Genomic DNA, 13,453 nt, shown 5'->3' on the forward strand with positions numbered 1-13,453 from the left:
TGTCAAAATATGCAAGCTGAAGAGGCAGTGGGCTGGTCATATCTGCCGAAGAACCGATAACCGTTGGGGTAGACGAGTTCTCGAGTCGAGACCACGAACAGGCAAACGGAGCGTGGGACGCCCTCCTGCCCGCTGGACTGACGATCTTAGGCGGATAGCCGATAGTGGTTGGATGAGGAAGGCAGAGGACCGAATGTTGTGGCACTCCTTGGGAGCGGATCTATCTCCACCAGTGGATGATTATTGGCTGATGATGATGATGATGAAAAGAGGAAGTTTAAGTTTTAATTACAATAAGATTGCTTTTGATTAGAAGATTAAGGTTTAAGTTATAATTAGAAGAAGGTTGTTTATGTTGTTTTTAATTAAGAATATTGATGATTTAAACTTAATTTTTTGTTTCATTTAAATATTAAACATAACATCGAGTTATGTGGACATACCTATTAAAATATATACATAAATGTTAACTTGCCACTTGATCATAAATCCCGGCAATTTTAAGTGATTAATTGTTGAATTGATTTAAAATTGTTTGGGGGCAAAAATTTGCTGGCAAATCTACTATTTTGCCTTCAAACCTATTATTTAGCAAATTCAAAACGGATTTAATTGGCGATCGTTTAAATGACACCCTATTATAAATGCCAAAGTAACTGTGTCTGTCTGTCTGTTACTCTTTCACCCCAAAACTACTAAACGGATTTGAATGAAATTCGGTATACATATGGTCTAGACTCTGAGAAAGAACATAGGCTACTTTTCATCCCGGAATTCCTTTTTAAGGCAAAGCGAAGCTCACGGGAACAGCTAGTTGTGAAATAAATAAAATAGTAGGTATTAATAAATATTACACTCACTGGCAATGAAAAACTTCCACCTGCCATTGACGTTCCATATATCACTGATACTTTTTCATTGCTCATGAGTGTATCAAAATAAAGTGCATTGTACTCATTAAAAAACGGCGATACGGCTCGCGACCTATCACATGTACAGAAGAAAAGCTGGTGGCACGCTTGCGAGTCACCTCTGACTATCCCTTTGGGGATTAAAGTCGTGAGCATATATGTATTATTATGTACTAGCTGTTCCCGCGCACTTCGCTTCGCCTTAAAAAGATTTCCCGTGGGAATTCCGGGATAAAAAGTAGCCTATGTTCTTTCCCAGGGTCTAGACCGTATGTATACAAAATTTCATTCAAATCCGTTCAGTAGTTTTGGCGTGAAAGAGTAACAGACAGACAGACAGACACAGTTACTTTCGCATTTATAGTATTAGTTAGGATTATTTAGGATTAGGATGTATGAACCTTAAAAACTAGCCCAACCACCTTCACTCGTGGAAACCAATAGAAATGGAACCCCAAAAATGGAGTAAGAAAAGGAAAGAGTGAATTATCACCAAAATGCACGGACATAAATCCTTAAGTCTTGGGCGTAGCAAAACCTAGTGCCGCGTTATCTAGACAGCGCCTCTAAGACCTAGGTAGCCTAGTACTGCCGGGGCTAGCGAGAGCTAGGGCACATTCCGATTAGGCTCATTGTCAGTTGTTGACAGTCTGCCGCTAAGTAGTATTTTTATCAATGAACAAGCAAATGTTAAATGCGTAGTTAAGAATATGAGAAATATGTTTTGTTATGTTACAAGATTTGTGTAAGTAAATTGTTTTACATGTTAACCTAGGATAGAGGATAAAATTCAATTCAAGTAAAACAAAATAGAATGGATACGGATTAAAATAATTAAGGATCATAATTAAGTATACATTATTAATGCTATTAGCATTGGGGGATTAAAATATCAATAAATATAATTAATCCTGACTTAAAAAGATCCGTAATATTTATCCACGAGTGTACATTTGAGTGTTTTAGTGCTGGATGCAAGAAACATTTATTTACTCTCAACGCAAGTAAAGGGGTAGATGTAGAAGCATTTTTGTGAATCAAAATAAGTACTTAGGTACTTACATGGTTGGATAAAAATACACACACATAAAAATAATAAATATACACGTAAAACTCTCACAAAAAACATAGAACACACACTTGAAAATAACAGCTTGTTAACTCAGCCGAAAAAATCTTATGATGTGAATATTTATGTAAAATTGAAGTGGGAGTATTATAATAACCGAACTAAGTCATATTTTATGCAACCCTACACTGCGATACCTGAAAATGAACCTTGAATATTAATGTTTACCTGAAATCTACGACGAAAATCGTAAAGGTAAAGTAAACCTACACGGCGAAAGAAAACATTCATAAAAGTCTAAAAACACGCTCACTTTGGTAACCCCTTGAAGAAATCCATGGAGTCAGTATTCTGAGGATCGACCTTTGAAGGGTAGAGCTAGGAAGGAATGGAATCGGATGCCGATATTTGAGATTTGAACTGTCAATAAGGCAGACTTTCGTGGAAATTAGTATGAGATAACCTGCTTTGGTGCCTCCTAGGCTATGAATGTAACGCAATGCGACATACAGCCTTCTTCTCCCGGCCGTAGCGTCCATGCGCAAAAGGCAGTACTAGCGGGGCAGCCATAGAGCGCGCGCGTCTGGCGTTCGGATTTCAAATTTACGCGCGTAGAAAAAATATATCATCGGGACATGTGACTGGATTTTGAAAACACTGGCCGGAATTTTTGTCTGTGAATTTTAAAAGAAAGTGATTGTTATTATTTATGGTGGTTTAAAAACCAAGTGTTTGTTTTCTTTTTTGGCGAAAAGTTGTGTTTTGTTTCGGAAGTAGGTACAGTGTTGTGGTTTTGAAAAGCACTTTTTTGTGTGTTTTCATTTGGAAGTGGTTAATTTTTGACACAGTGTTTACGGTTTTGCGGTCCGCTGCGGACAAAAAGGTTGGTGATTTATGTTTTATGAACGGCGAATTTTATTTTCAGTTCTCTCTTGTCGGTAATTTAAAATTTGTACGTTGAAAAAATTGAGAGCTTTTTTAATATCTTGATGGATTAACTTTTCCGGAGCTGAATTTCGCTATGAAGATGGAATTAATTGTGTTTTTTTATGGTTGTGAATAAAATATGAAAGTGAGTCGGTATCAGCCACGTTTCGGAAGGGGTTGGTTTAATCCTGGCAACCCTTTTAAAATGTTAATGTTTTTAGTGGGAAGCTGCATAATTTATTCGTTTATTTTTAGTAACTATTACATAAGTAATATCTATGCATATGTATATTATGCTCTCGCATGTAATATCTAAAGGGGTAGTGCGCTTTTCACAGTAGGTACTTACCTACATTCGTATCCACATGATTGGTCGCGAGCCGTATCGCCGTTTTGGAATGAGTACAATATGTAGGTACTACAATACATATATATAAATATATTATTATATTATGTAAGTGGGTATTTAACAATAGCGATTGAATAATAACCATGTTTTAATTTTTAATGGTAATCTAGATCATGCTTTTTTTTATTAAACGCAGGTTGTTGGAATAAGTTAGTAATTCTACACGCAAATTCATTATCAGTTACACTACACCATGTAGTTTCCGAAATAAACCTAAACCTCATTATTTCTATTCGTTTATTTCGTAGTGGTACCTACCGCGTGCCCCAGCACAATTAGACAAATTGCTACACAACACTCAAAATACTAAAACACATTAATACTAGCGAAGGAACTGCCACGAATAATGAAGCTGTGAAATAAATTGCATTGTACTCATTCAGAAACGGCGATATGGTTTACGTTCGATGTCCTATCACGTGAGTACAAAATACAGCGAAAAGCAAGCGAGCCACCTCTGACTATATCTTCGGGGATTAAAGTCGTGAGCATTATTTTTGTACTAAATATACTACTCATTTTTATTATACATAGACCTAGTCCCTATTTACTGTTTTACATGCCATACCGACAGCATAGATCATTTATCTTTCAGTGATTGACCTGCTAAGTCCTAACAAACCTTTTCCCTGAAGATATTCCCTATTGCCTAATTCCCTTTAAGTCCTGGAAAAATCAGTAATATTAATATTTTCATATTACAGTAATGTTCCCTACTTTTAAAACCTATATTTAATTATTTCTAACTTGTTTGCGTGCGGCACAATCTTATAGACAATTTTATTCATTTTACTAATTAAATAATTGTTTTAATCTGAGAATTATGCATGCAATGCAGATTTCCCGATAAACATCTGTAGAATATTTTACAATTTAAATTTGGCCGAAAAAGGCCTAGCTCTATTGAAAATGCTTCAATTCGGTGACACATGGGTCAAGAATTTCTTAATCTATCGAATAAAGATAATCTGTATTGTATAACTTATGCTGTGATTTGCTAGAGATCTGAGAAGTTTTCGGCCAGTATTTTATAACTAGATCCTAACTTAATATTATAAATGCGAAAGTAACTGTGTCTGTTTGTTACTCTTTAACGCCAAAACTACGGAACGGATTTGAATGATATTTGGTGTACATAAAATATGGTCTAAACCCTGAGAAAGAACATAGGCTACTTTTTATCCCGGAATTTCCACGGGAAAACTTTTTAAGGCGAAGCGACGTGTTTCATAATTTGTAAAGACAGATCTGTTATCCCCTAAGGTTATACAGGACAATGAAATTTTATCATTGTAGTTCCTGTTAGCAAGTCAGTGTATCCCACATACGAAAATAAAACACTGTGGCACCAACACTGATAACATTCCACGCTATACAGAGAATTTGGTTTTTTCTTCAGTGTTGGGCGGGTTTTATCTGTAGAAGACCCGATTACCGTAGAGTGTTGGTTGAATGAGGAAAGCTGAGGACAAAGGGTTGGGAATTGCACAATGTACATCCTTGCTGATATTATAATATTTATGAATTTGATGAAAGATTTGACGTAGCCGAAACTATGTTTATACCGTAATTGTAAATCTCTAGAGGTCTCAATAAGGACCAATAGCCGATATCTGTACTGAATCTAAATACCTTATTTACATATTAGCGCGTCGTTATTTATATAAAATAAATATTTATACGTCATTGATGTTAATTAAATGTGACGATAAAGCTCTATTTTATTGGGCTCACGGGTTCATATATTACAAATCTCTTAACTTAATATTGATCAAGATTAATTCGAATATAAGGGAGTTAAAGTAAACAAACCTACCTACGTTAATTTTTGTTAACTCTAGCTTTTGATAACAAATCTTAACATTTTCTTAGGTTTTACTCAATGAAATTTATGTAATAAAAACTATCAATTATCTTTTTTGAGTAAACTCCCATAAATTTACCCTACAGTTCCCTTCTTATTTTTCATCCCAGTATAGTACCTACCTACGTAGGCTAGTTATTATTCTGTGACTTAGGTAATTCGTAATTTATTTAGTAGTACATAGACCTAACCTATCTTATTCTATTTCGTTACCTAATCTTAACTTAACCTTACAAGGAGCTAGGCAATAGGCCTATTGGCTGTGACACGGACATCCCACATCACACTATATACAGGGTGTTGCAAAAAGGGTATACTAAGCCGAAACCTACATGTGCAGCATATTATATCTAAGCCCGAAACTGAAAACAGAATTTGAAAATTCGCGAAAAAAAAATTTCATTTTCATAGAAACTTTATTGGTCACGTGACTTTTAACTACGGAAAAAAAAATTTTTTTCGCGAATTTCCAAATTCTGATTTCAGTTTCGGGCTTAGATATAACATGCTGCACATGTAGGTTTCGGCTTAGTATACCAATTTTGCAACATCCTGTAGGTGAATAGGGACACAGACCAGGTACTAATTGGATAGATTGGACTATGGGTAGTGTATTAGGAGAATTTAGTCCTCATTACCGTATTCCAATTATGTTGCGATATTTGTGAAATATGTAATTGAAATAATTAGCCTCTTCATTCTTGGTACCTACAGGGTATTGGGAGGTAGTAGGCCTTACACTTCATCTTAAAGTTGTTTTTGTACTTAACGGAGCTTGTGTAAAATACACGCTACTTAGGGCGGATTTTTCAATAGTCAGATAAGTCTTATCTGAGGAATAAAATTATTACTGTCACATCTGAATGTTTGTATTAGACAATGACAGCAACAATTTTATTCTTCAGATAACACTTATCTGACCATTGAAAAATCAGCCCTTAGATTTTATATTTATTGATTATATTTTTGGTATTTATAAATCCGTTTGCTAGGTATTAATTTAATAAAAGTACTCTTAGTAAGCTTCGAAAACCATTAAATTAATATGATATTGGCTTTGTGTTACGACCTATTCTGGTTGGAGTATATCGAGAATTTCGTAGATTTATTTACCTGAATATAATAATATAATATTTGAGTAGCTACACAAACATATTTCTCTAGAGATATTACGTAGATGCTATAAATGTAGTACCGACCTCTTTGTTTCGGATATAGTATATTCTTTCATACTCTTGGGATGGACGAATAAAGGTGTATTATTTATGTAGAAGTAGGTATATATTATATTGTACTTATTGTACTTATTGGTTTACCGAATATCTATTGGTGTGTAAAGTTGATATAAGAAATTAGTATGAATATAAGATGACTCTTTTGGCAAAGCCAGTTGTAGAAAAACTAAAATGCGATTACTAACAACATTAGGGAAAAAATAATTATAATGGAGGATCACTTTTGCCGAACGCTAAGTGTATTTAAAATTTTATCTACCTAAATCAATTTTAAATACGAGTAGGTGCGCTTTGTACAAACTTACATACGTTTGGCAGTAGGTGCTGCCAAAAAGTATACAGTGTAAAAATGTGGTAAAATAAAACTAAAGTTAAATATCTCAAGATTACCTTACCTTATCTTATCTTATGTACTTAAATAAACCTTCGTGCATAATATAAGATTTCTTCAAATTACAATCGTAGTTCAGTGAACTTTTCTTTGAGACATTAATGTAGACTGCGGTTATCGAATAAAATATTCAAAAGTGAAAGACTAAGGGATTCGGGGGTTAAGTGAAAAATTATTAATTCTTAAGTAGCCATTTCTGTACCTAATTGTGTTTGAGATTTTCACGAAATTAAATTCTTAATAGTATCTTAAATACATAGTTAATATTTGAGCTTTTTTCAAGAGGCTAACATATACATCATAATTTAATAGAGATTATGAATTTTATTTATTTGTAGATTTAGGTATTAGTTTTACAAATATTTCCCGTTTCCAGAATCAAAAGATAAAAAGTCTATAGTGACAGCATGTCTTTTATCCCACAGCCAGCCATTGTTTAGACATTGTGAAACAGGCCCTTACGTTAATTTAGTAGTTAAGTAACTGCCACTTTCAATAACTCTACCTACCGATGACTGGTGCTTATTATTTTGATCAAGGACTTTGTACAAAGTCCTTGATTTTGACACATTATAAGTTACAACCTGTCAAAATCGTATGAAATTAACTATCAGTCATCGGTAGAGTAAGGGTGGGTTGCACCATTTAACTTTAACTATTACAAACGTCAAATCTCTTGAAGATTGATCTTTCTCGTCAAGGGATTTGACGTTTGTAATAGTTAAAGTTAAATGGTGCAACCCACCCTAAGCAATGTGCTATGATCAGAGTTGCCGAGTGTCAACAGTATATATATCTATGTAGATATTTGTTACTAATTGTCTGATTAAATTCGCTCGGGTAATAATGAAGACAGTCGTTGTATCAAAATTCCCGCCAGGTCTACAGGGATGTAGGGAGGGGAATCACATCGATAGAGACATATCGATATACAGGGTGTTACAAAAGTTGTAAAGTAAGTAAAAAGTTCAATCATGGTGAGCTCAGGAGTGATTGTGAACCACTTTTGTAAAAACGCGAAAAATCATTTTGTTCTTGATAGAAACTTTGTCGGTTTTACGGGACTTTTTACTATGGAAAAGCTATTTTTGTTTGAGAAACGATAATAGGAGTGTCTATTCAATTACAAGCGAATGATTGCTGAGGCATGCTAATCGTATTTTCAAATAATTTCTTAAATATAAGCGCCCATTATCGGTATCGGACCAAACGGATTTTCATAAATGTTTGGAGAAACGGCGTCGGCAATGCCGATGAAGTGGACGCACTTGTGTGAATTTCTATACAAAGACTACTGAATGCGATGCGTCCGTTGCTTAATAATGCCGAAAGGGTTACCTTTATAGGAATGGTTATACCTACGTTAATGCTATAAAAAACTACAGCTATCTAACAGACCATTGCTTACTTTCTGATGTATAAAAATAAATAAACGACATTTACTATATTTTTCCCAACCCTGCTGTGCACTTTATAAAAGACCAAGGCATTTTGAGTCGGCCATATTTAAATAATAACCCCTGCTTAATGTAGCGTGTCCTTTACACTCGATAGATCTAAGGGCATGCTAATATCTGGAGCTGATCCTAAAATTATGCCGCACTTGACATTTAGGGTATGAATACAATAAGCCATTTCAGTTAGCTGCTGAAGTGTAAAAATGGGCTCACACCTTTTTGATCAAGGACTTTTTGGACATAATACGGAGGCAGTAAATTACAAATTGCAGTAAACAAACGTACTCAAATAATTATTTATTCATAGGTCAAAGTCAATCATAGCGATTCTCTAAGCAAACTAACATTTTGCAACTTTAGAACGTTTAATTGTACAAATTTCAATTTTATACTTGGCTACGTAAATCTCCTTTTACATATCCAAATTTTAAAAAATCCAGTAAGTAGGTACTAATTTAGTTTTATGCCTTCTAAATAAAAAAACCATTGTACATAAGCAACAAAATAAATAAAAACAATTTGGTTGTATTCCATTCCATGAACATCACATCAATCAGAATGGCTCCGTATCGTAGTTTTTGAACGTCCGTTCCATTTTTACGACATGAAAAAGAAAATCGTATAACCTGCCAGTGGCAGGCGCCCGCCTAATGTTTCGCCTCACTGCATTCTCCAAGGTTTGATAAAAACCTCTTTGGTCCAGCTCTGGGTCTGTGCCCGACCATAGACAATATTATTGGCAGAACGAAAAAGTATTTCATAACATGATATTTATATAAAAGACAACTAACTTTTTAAAAGATAAGAAGGTAGGTAATCATTATGTATTTATTGCTTTATTGTTGTCGACACAATATTTTGACGACAGCGAAAGTTATAGTTATCCGCATTTAAAAAGTAAAAGTAAGTAATAAAAAAGGAACATACCTAGGTACAGTGCTCCAAAATTGATAATGCGCATAGAAATCTTTGACAGATCGGTTGTTTTCGTTTATGTGACACATGATTCTGACTCCTATTTCTTTCGAACAAGGTGCAAAATGCAAGTGTTTTTTTAAGGCTCTTACGATTTAATGATTCGGGTGGGAAGATCTGCATGTGCATTATTAATTTTGGACAAGTGTACATCTACATTCTGTGAGATAATAATAATATGAATATAATTTTTGAAATACTTGTTAAATATAATTCGGTTAACCAGTCATGTTTTGTTAAGCAGGAATTTCGAAGGCAAATAATATTTAAGGTAGACTTAAAATAACAGGCCTATACTGAAAAGGTTTTGCGGAAACAATACCGAGGTACCTTTAAACATTATGTTAAAAAGGGAAAGGATAATGGAAACAGTTTCACGCTATTATGTTTAATGTGTAATGGGCACCGCAAGTTTTCAATTAGGACAGATGTTGACTTTGGTTTGAAATAGGAAAAGGACCTTTTACTTAAAATTTTAATATGTAAAATGTTTCTGGTACAGAACTGAATAAATAGTATGTACGAACAGGGTGTTGAAATAGGTAGAAAACCGTAGTCCGTAAGTGAGTAACTCAGGTCGTCATTTTGAACAACTATTTTTCTACGAATATTGATAATCCGCGAGTGAAAAAACACTGAACTAACAAAGTTTATAGGGGGAGTCCTCTATAAACTTTGTTAGTGTCGTGAATTTTTACCATGGGCATTAGATTTTCTTTCTATGTAAGGCTATATGTATACCGGATATTGTTTTTATTTGTTCCTGAGTCGTTTATTTAAACGGAGGGTCGTTATATATGTTTAGGTCAGCTGAAACTGTTTACTACGGGTTTGCAATTGAAAGTGGGTTGTTCCTCTTGAACCAATGCTACTACACTAAACAAGACCGAAGTTAGGGAAACCTAAAGGCTGTTAGGTATAAAGGCTAACTAAAGCCGTCATTGAAAAAATATATTTAAATGGGTTTTTCAATAGTGACAGGACAATCTGTTGGTAATGCTAATTCCATGCCAATTCTTCAACATTTAATATTAACGACCGAAATGGTGTAGTTGTTAGTGAACATGACTGCTATGCCAGATATTTGTTTAAAGACAGATATTTGTACTCACATATTGGGTAATATGTATATATATCTATGAGGTACATACATACATGTGATACATACATACATATCTGTCTAGATATCAGCTATCGGATATCCATATACCTACAGCCTTTGTACCCATATATACCCATACATAGGCTCTGCCTCGCTTGGAGTCCGATTGCCGTTTGTGAGATATCTCCACATATTACTATTATTTAGAAAAGACACCACTTCAGAATGCGCCAACAAAATGGCCGCCGCGGTAAACAAGCGCGGGAAAAACTTGTCACCCTCGTTAGCGTTTGCGGGGCGCGTTGCGAACTGCCGATATTATCTGTGAGCATTTACGGAGCTCCTTACTGTGACGGACAAGCGTGCTTCGTAAACTGGAGGACTGTTTGGACATTTAAAAGACAGAAATGGGAAGAAATTTAAAAGAAGAGACGATGATTGATAAGTTCACAATCAAAACTATTCCCTACCCGAATTTTGCAACCCTTCTGAGCCAAAAACCTGGTAGCACTTTACCTACATTTCATCGCAACTGTGAAAGCCTGTCCTAAAACCCCGTACGTGAGGTCACAAGGGACCGTCAGGTGGACAAAAGCAGTAAAATTAATGGCATCACCAGCATGGACCGATGTCTATCCCGGCTCGAGATGTGACGTAAAAAATATACGATGATGCTCGTTCGTCGGGACTCGTATAGGTACTTTTATTTTACTCGCTTTCCCCTTCGCTTGTCGCACACAAGTCGCGTGGAGTCATACACACGAATTAGTCTGCCTATAGATTAAACGAAAGACTGGGTCCGTAAAAGCACATAGGCAAATTAAAGCTAACTATAAGGTAAAAAATAATTATTTTTCATAAGTGAACCTTGCCGAATACGGAACAATTAGCTGGAAAAAAATTTACGCATACAAATGTGTGTCTCTCCAGCGTTAAAATAATACTTTTAAAAACATTTTACATCTACTAAAGGTCAAGATAAAGTCTTCCAGGAGCTGCAACTGCGGTTGTGAAGTCCTGTGAGGTACGTTGCTTACCAGGAAGAGATTTGAAGTTTAAAATTGAACATTTGTGTTTTTCATATCAATAAACTGGCATTGTATTATGTTGTGCTGTGTTTACTTTTTTCAATAGTTTATTTTCTTTTTCCATCTTCCGCTGAAAAGTAGAAAACTGTGAAACATTTCTGCTCGTTTTAAAGCCAAAGCTTTTATTGGTAGCTTGTAGCGTGTATTCCATAAGTTACGTTTATGTTTGCGTCTCAGACTACAAGGAACACCAGAAGAACCGTTGAACAAAAACTGTTTAACATAAAGTGGAATTTGAATAGTGAATGAAATGCTAACAAGGATATTTTAAATTTGGTACTTAGTTTATAAAATAAAAAAATAGAGACCTAATTTTTTATACCTAAGTTTACCTTTATTGTTCTTAACTTTCTATGTTGGATTTGCTAGTACCTAGGTAGTTACATTTATTCAAAGGTTTGAATGTGTTGTAGCCAAGAGAATAGCTTCCTTAGCAATTTCGTGTGATCTATAAATCGTGCATAGGTGGCAGGCGCGGAATTATCCTTGAACCGGTTACACAAAGCTAATAAATCTTCCTGCACTATTCCAGTCACCTTATCCTGGGCCATTCGGTGATTTCAAAGCGATTGTGAATTCGTTATAAGTATCTTGACCCAAGCTGCGTTACCAGTTGGTAAACAGTTTCCCGATGATTCAGTAGTGAATACGATGAACTAAACGCCAGTAGTTGTAGTAGTTTTCTGCCTTTTTCTTTCAAATTTCATCCAAGTGGTCTTTTTGCTAAGAAAGAGTAACAAACGATTATTATTTAGGTATAATAATTATTATTAGAAGAAGATATTACTTATAATAATGCGCAAGCCACAAATCAATAATCGTACCTCCGCAAATTACACAAATAAAGGATTTCTTCGTACCCACAAACCCAAATTTCGGCATAAAAGCCTTTCAAATCCTTCAATATCAATTTCAATGCGAAATCACTATACATTATCATATACATATACGTACTCACGTATACACAAGGGAAGAACCTTCTAATAAAATTGACGGTTATCCTCATATAGACTAGTAATAAAAATTCAGATTCTTCTTTCATGGAGATAGGATTCACGTTATATGCTAAAAGGTTTCAGTTTTTTTACGCATTCATACTTTTTTCTATTTATCTATTTTATACGCCTCTCAGTGAAAAAGTCTTTTAATAATACTCTTACGAGCAATGAAAAAGTTCCAGTGACATATGAAGCGTCAACGACAGGTCACCTTAGAATATTGTTGTTAGTTCAGCATCATATATGTGTCACCACACGCTAAACAGTAGACGATTTGAGCCATAATAAGCCAATGTATAGTGATTTCATTAAGTTATTAGTTCAAACTAGCGAAAGTCTAAAGTTATCAAGCGTTGGGGCGCCAAATTTGGAAGAATTTGGCGCCCAACTTGGGACCACGTTGCCCCATGTTTGGGTGCCATTTTAAAAATGCCAGCTTCAAACCAATATTTTCTCTTTATTAATTGGATTACAAGCACTGACTAATTATGAAAATATAGAATGAATATAAAAATAGGAGAAAATGCATAATTATTATAATGTGGCGCCCAACATGGAACCACGGAGCACCATGTTTGGGCGCCATATTGTATACACAGTTCCATTTCAAAAATGAAAATAACACTTTGCTCTTCATAATTTAGTGTATTTTACCGTAACTAAATCCCAGGTACTGGCCACTTATGAAAATATGGCGGCGAAACGCAAAGAAGGCTTCTAAGGAGTTTGTGATCATGGATTATGAACTCTTTCCTACCTCGATCTCTCGTAAGCGTATAATAAAATCTTACCGAGATTGCTTTAATATATTCCTCTTACATGAGGCTCAACGGCCCATATTGCTTGAAAAGACTAATATGGAAATAACTTCAAGACGCTTCGCTGTGGAAACTTCGCGAAGAAACTAACAGTAAGTTTAGGTAGGTACTTTAATTCTTACTACACTACTTAAAATAGGCAGTTTTAAATTGAATCTAACTACAAATTTTGCATAATTATATAACATATTAGCTACATTTGCGGACAG

The 13,453-nt window shown here is 34.9% G+C and overlaps 1 protein-coding gene across 1 annotated transcript in view; it reads left to right on the plus strand.

Annotated features, from left to right (window-relative positions):
• Positions 1-2,543: 2,543 nt before the first annotated feature.
• Positions 2,544-13,453, plus strand: part of LOC105389347 (ADAMTS-like protein 3) — a 335,955-nt gene continuing 325,045 nt past the window's right edge. The window contains exon 1 of the mRNA XM_048631226.1: positions 2,544-2,863. The gene's annotated coding sequence lies outside the window, so the exon portion shown is untranslated. The remainder of the gene's footprint in view (positions 2,864-13,453) is intronic.

Source organism: Plutella xylostella, chromosome 28, assembly GCF_932276165.1.
Source record: "Plutella xylostella chromosome 28, ilPluXylo3.1, whole genome shotgun sequence".
NCBI classification, from domain to species: Eukaryota; Metazoa; Arthropoda; class Insecta; order Lepidoptera; family Plutellidae; genus Plutella; species Plutella xylostella.